The sequence below is a fragment of the Rhineura floridana genome, chromosome 21, assembly GCF_030035675.1.
Source record: "Rhineura floridana isolate rRhiFlo1 chromosome 21, rRhiFlo1.hap2, whole genome shotgun sequence".
Lineage (NCBI taxonomy): Eukaryota > Metazoa > Chordata > Lepidosauria > Squamata > Rhineuridae > Rhineura > Rhineura floridana.
The window spans coordinates 13,809,779-13,816,329 of record NC_084500.1 but is presented as its reverse complement, the minus strand read 5'-3'; the positions used below and the strand labels follow the sequence as shown (position 1 = coordinate 13,816,329).

At 45.4% G+C, this 6,551-nt stretch overlaps 1 pseudogene; it reads right to left on the bottom strand.

Annotated features, from left to right (window-relative positions):
- Positions 1–612: 612 nt before the first annotated feature.
- On the bottom strand, positions 613–731 carry LOC133374546 (5S ribosomal RNA; annotated as a pseudogene).
- Positions 732–6,551: the final 5,820 nt, after the last annotated feature.

Genomic DNA, 6,551 nt, shown 5'->3' with positions numbered 1-6,551 from the left:
GGCTTTAAATGCAAACTGGATCGAATTTCTCCCCCGCCCCTATAAAAGAGTCTCTTCTGCTGAACGTAGACGTGAAAGCAGCCTAAGGTATGGTAGATTGGAGTTGGGGAATCTTTTTTCTCTTTTTTGGCCCCAAAGGCTGCAATCCCTTCTGAGCAACCGAGGGGGGGCTTGCTGGAAGTGGGTGTGGTCAGGGGCAAAACTGGGCGGAGCAACGGATGTGACCCTCACCTTGATACAGGAGGCTGTGCTGCAACTAGGCAAAAGCCAAATGTTTCTCCACGCACAGAGAGAGGAAGAAACATCTCCATCCGGACGAGCGAGAGGCATTGCAACTGTTCTAGGTCTCATTCCAGACAGGCATGCTTGAGCATGGCTGGTCTAGGAAGAGTTCTGTGGGTTAGGTCAAGAAGCCTGGAGGGCTGCATATGCCCATCTCCATCGCTGTGATTGACTGATAGATAGAAAGATAGATAAATAGATAGATTGTATTGTTATACACCTTCAGGTCGATTGCGACTTATGACGACCCTATGAATCTTTTTTTGCATATATTCATAGGGTTTTCATGGTAAGAGGTATTCAGAGGTGGTTGACCATTGCTTTCCTCAAAGCCTACAGCACCCAGTATTGCCAGGTGGTCTCCCATCCAAGTACTAATCAGGCCTGACCCTGCTTAGCTTCCGAGCTCAGACAAAATTGGGCGTGTTCAGGGTAGTATGGCCGTAGAGACAGACAGACAGACAGACAGACAGACAGACAGACAGACAGACAGACAGATAGATAGATAGATAGATAGATAGATAGATAGATAGATAGATAGATAGATAGATAGATAGATAGATAGATAGATAGATAGATAGATAGATAGATAGATAGGTAGGTAGGTAGGTAGGTAGATAGATAGATAGATAGATAGATAGATAGATAGATAGATAGATAGATAGATAGATAGATAGATAGATAGATAGATAGATAGATAGATAGATAGATAGATAGATAGATAGATAGATAGATAGGTAGGTAGGTAGGTAGGTAGGTAGGTAGGTAGATAGATAGATAGATAGATAGATAGATAGATAGATAGATAGATAGATAGATAGATAGATAGATAGATAGATAGATAGATAGATAGATAGATAGATAGATAGATAGATAGATAGATAGATAGATAGATAGATAGATAGATAGATAGGTAGATAGATAGATAGATAGATAGATAGATAGATAGATAGATAGATAGATAGATAGATAGATAGATAGATAGATAGATAGATAGATAGATAGATAGATAGATAGATAGATAGATAGATAGATAGATAGATAGATAGGTAGGTAGGTAGGTAGGTAGGTAGATAGGTAGATAGATGATAGATAGATAGATAGTCCTTCTTGACATGGGTTCTGACAGGTTAAATGGAGCTCTGGGCAAAGTGCTCACCAGTGTGCGCACCACCCATTCCTCCCCAATGGCCTGTTTGGTCTCCAAACCGTCAACAGGTCTTGTAGCAGCTGCTGAGTCCAGGAGGCTGCCCGCCATGTAAATTTCCCATGATACCTTGGAGCAACACTACTTTGGGTGGTATGTAGGGACAGGGGAGAAATTTTGTTCAGTTTGCATTTTAACGTGAGCCTACCTAATTCCTGAAACATCACACAAACCGAAACACCTCTATTCGTCCAAATTTGTGCTTCTCTGAATTTTGCGATGCAGTTTTCTAACAACAACAACAAAATACAGGGATGTGTGTGTTAGGGGAAAGTGTCCTTCAAATGCACATATCTGTGAAAGCAGCATGCACAAATGAATTCTGCTGCAGGAGCATTGCTGGCACATTAGGCCAAATGGCATACAAAAATGTGCATATTTGCAGGCATGTGCACTAAGGGTTCTAACCAATGTTAATCCTACTCAGACTAGACCAATTGCAATGAATGGCCCTCAGTTGGTCATGCCCAGGCATTTCAATGGGTCTATTCTGCTTGGACTAACACAGGCGACAACCCTAAAGTGCTGACAATATTTCTTTATGGCCAACTGCACTTACATTCAGGACAATGAGAAATTGACAGATTTGCCCAGCCCAAGGGCTTACATTAAGCGTCTCAGGGCACTGTGAGAAATTTTAAATGGCTTCCAAACTCAGCCACTATCATCAGATAAGCACAGGCTCAGGGGGACTGTGCGACAGGAGGGCCCCCAGCAGCTGCCCGGTGATGCCGAGTAATGACGCCAAGATTAGGCTCTGCCACCAAGACCAGTGAGAAGATCTAGGATGGTCTTTTTGTTGTGGGCTGGCTTGCATTTGAACATGACTTCGTTGCATGTATTAAATCAAGAGGAGGCTAGTCCATTAGGGCAGTTGCCCCACCTGCCTCAGTCTCCCCTTAGCTAGCCCCCACCAGCCTGCCTTCTTAATTGCAACCAATTGACAATAGCTGTGAGTTTTCTCCTCCTCAATTTATTTATTATTTATTTATTTATTTATTTTTAAAACTTATATACCGCCCGACTAGCAACAGTTCTCTGGGCAGTGAACATAGGTACAATAAAATACAATATAATACAAAAACATCAGTCTAAAATCAAATTTCACAATCTAAAAACAGCAAAGGCTAAAATCAAATTACAAACATTACAATCATTAACAAAAAATTAAAATGCCTCGGAGTAGAGAAAGGTTTTAACCTGGCGCTGAAAGGATGATAGTGTCGGCGCCAGGCGAACCTCCTCGGGGAGACTATTCCATAGTTCGGGGGCCACCACTGAGAAGGCCCTTGATCTTGTCACTGCCCTCCGGGCCTCCCTATGAGTCGGGACCCGGAGGAGGGCCTTCGTAGCAGACCGTAGTGTACAAGCCGGTTCATAGTGGGAGAGGCGTTCCGACAGATATTGAGGTCTCGCGCCGTATAAGGCTTTATAGGTTAATACCAACACTTTGAATTTGGCCCGGAAGCGTATTGGAAGCCAGTGCAAGCGGGCCAAAACAGGTGTGATATGGTCAGACCGCTTCGTTCTTGTTAGCAGTCTGGCCGCCGCATTTTGCACCAGCTGTAGCTTCCGAACCATCTTCAGAGGTAGCCCTACGTAGAGCGCATTACAGTAATCCAAACGTGAGGTTACCAGAGCATGTACTACTGATGTAAGATCCTCCTTACTCAGGTAGGGACGTAGCTGGGCTACCAATCGAAGTTGGTAGAACGCATTCCATGCCACAGAGGCTACATGAGCCTCAAGTGACAGGGAAGAGTCTAGAACGACTCCCAGACTACGAACCTGTTCCTTTAGGGGGAGTGTAACCCCATCCAGGACAGGATATGTATCCACCATCTGATTGGAAAAACCATCCACCAACAGCATCTCAGTCTTATCAGGATTGAGTCTCAGTTTGTTAGTTCTCATCCAGTCCATTGTCGCGTCCAGGCAACAGTTCAGCACATTGACCGCCTCACCTGAGGAAGATGAAAAGGAGAAGTAGAGCTTCGTGTCATCAGCGTACTGGTGACAACGCACTCCAAAACTCCTGATGACCGCACCCAACGGCTTCATATAGATGTTAAAAAACATGGGAGACAAAACCGAACTCTGCGGGGCCCCACATTGGAGTACCCACGGTGTCGAGCAATGTTCCCCAAGCACTATCTTCTGGAGACGGCCTGCCAAGTAGGAGTGGAACCACTGCCAGGCAGTGCCTCCAACTCCCAACTCCGCAAGCCTCTCCAGAAGGATACCATGGTCAATGGTATCAAAAGCCGCTGAGAGATCAAGGAGAATCAACAGAGTTACACTCCCTCTGTCTCTCTCTCGACATAGATCATCAAACAGGGCGACCAAGGCCGTCTCAGTGCCGAAACCGGGCCTGAAACCTGATTGAAATGGATCTAGATAATTGGTTTCATCCAATAGCGCCTGGAGCTGGTCAGCAACACTCGCTCCAAGATCTTGCCGAGATATGGAACATTTGCCACTGGTCTGTAGCTGCTGAAATCCTCTGGGTCCAGGGAAGGCTTTTCAGGAGTGGTCTCACTGCTGCCTCCTTCAGACAGGAGGCATTTATCACTTCCCTGGCCCAGCCAACTGTTCCCTCCTTGCCAGTTTTTATTAGCCAAGAGGGGCAAGGATCTAGTACCGAAGTGGTTGCACGTACCTGTCCAAGCACCTTGTCCACGTCCTCGAACTGAACCGACTGAAACTCATCCAACAAAACATGATAAGACTGTGCACCAGACACCTCACTAGGGTTAACTGCTATAAATCTCAGCGTCAGTAGTGTAGTGGCAAATTCAGAAGTGCAGGGTCCCTTCACGTTAGTCACAGCCATGCCCCTCCCTCTTTTTTTGTTGCTGGGCTGAGAATGAGATCCTTGTTGACTCCTTCTCCCACAACATCCCTAGGAGCCAGTAAGCACGAAAGATGAGAGTGTTCGCTACTGAAAAGAGTCTTCTCAGTGGCCGACTCACCTCCTTCCACTCTGATTGGCTCCAATCAGCAGGAGAGGACAAGGAAGCACATTAGAAGATTCTTCTCAGAGGCTAACACACTCCCCTTTCACGCTGGTTGGCTCATAGGATGCTGGAGACATAGGGACCCTGCTCCCAAAAAAGTAAGGGGACTAAGACCCCCTGAGACCCTGGACAACTACACCACTGCTCAACAGATTACCTCCAAAAGGAACGTGGCCCTCAGTGTGTGTGGGGGAAATTGCCTGCTCTTGCTCTACGGATAGCATGCCAGTTTCTTCCAAACCAGAGCTGGCTCCTTCAGCTCTGTGCAGCCGGGCTGTAATTCAGTTTAAATGAGTCTTATCGCTCCCGTGCCTAAAATCTTTGAAATATGCGGCAAATAGGAAGCTTAATGAGTATCAAGGAAAATCCTAGGAGAGTCGTAATATTCTCCATGTGTACAAATCACTGTTTAGGAGATCTTTGGGTGCAAGGAGCCCTTCTTCACCTACATCATTACACGGTATTAGCAGCTCTGGCAAAGAGCGGCGAGTGTATATATAGATATAGATGTATTTTATTCTATTTCATCATCTGTTAGGGATACGTTCCAGCCAGGCCTATAAATATAGGTGGGAAGAGGGGGGGGCTACGGCCTCCCCAATGTCTTAAATAACTTCCTTAAATTTTTGTGGGGTTTTTTATTATTAACAGAGACCATCCAAGAACAGAAGAGATGGTGGCGCGCAGAGGGAAATGTCACAGGATGAAGGACATGGCGAGGGAAACTTGCTTCTTCCTTTGGCCTTAAATCTCCAAACCTGTCATGCCGACCTCTGGGAGATACATCTTTCTGAATCCAGGAGCTAGCATCACTCCCTAGTGGGGGAAAACACTGCGTCTTTCAGGGCCGGAGTCTCTGTTAGGAGCCTCTGCATTTTCTTTTTTTCGCACACAAAACACACGGTGGGGGGGTGGGGGGAATCATGTGAGATTTGCAAATAAATCATGAGACCTCTCCGAATGAAGACATTTTCGGAGAAGGATTGGCAGTCTCTGGTAGCAGCTCTGCAAACACGCATCCTTTTTTGTTCTCCGGGACCAGGCTACGGGGAAGGCAGGCGACCTTCTTCAGCTTTTGGGAATGATGGAGCGTCAACGGGGGAAAAGCTAGTTGCAGAGGGTGCCTATTGGCCAAGACCTGTGACATCACTTTTTGACTGTTTACGCAATTATTTTTTGGCAAGACAATGGATGAATGTATAAAATAATAAGATGGAAAGATGGAAAGCCCACCAGATATGCAGAGAGAGTGGGGGCCAGGATGAGAACTGAATGGCGACTTCAACTTGCCGGATGTACATCTGTCGCATGAATCACGGGGAAAGGGCTTACAGCAAACAACCCACTGACACTGTTTTTTGTTTTCGGATTTTCAATATTAATACCCCGGCTCAGGGGTAGCCAATGAGATGTATTTTTGTTTCGTTGTTGTTTGTGGATATTTTGCCCATAATAGACAAATAATTGGGTGTTAGAACAAACTAAACCAGAACTGTCACTAGAAGCTAAAATGATGAAACTGAGGTTATCATACTTTGGACACATAACGAGAAGACATGATTCACTAGAAAAGACAATGATGCTGGGAAAAACAGAAGGGAGTAGAAAAAGAGGAAGGCCAAAGAAGAGATGGATTGGCTCCATAAAGGAAGCCACAGACCTGAACTTACAAGATCTGAACAGGGTGGTTCATGACAGATGCTCTTGGAGGTCACTGATTCATAGGGTCGCCATAAGTCGTAATCGATTTGAAGGCATGTAACAACAACAAAATAATAGGTTAAATGGTTCCTTGAATTCTGCCAGCTGTTTATTTTTAATTGAATTATTATAGGATGACTGTGCGGGGGGGGCATATTTTGTCATTTCTATGGTTTTAAACCGAGTATAGAAAAGTAGAAAGGAGGTATACAAATTAAAAATGAAAGGACACAAAATGAAAATCCTCCCTCCCGATGGCAAGTCCCTTCATCCCTGGCATGGGAGGGTCTGGCAGGGTCTGATGGGCATTGGAGTCCAGCTGGTGGAGGGCTGGTCCATTTGGG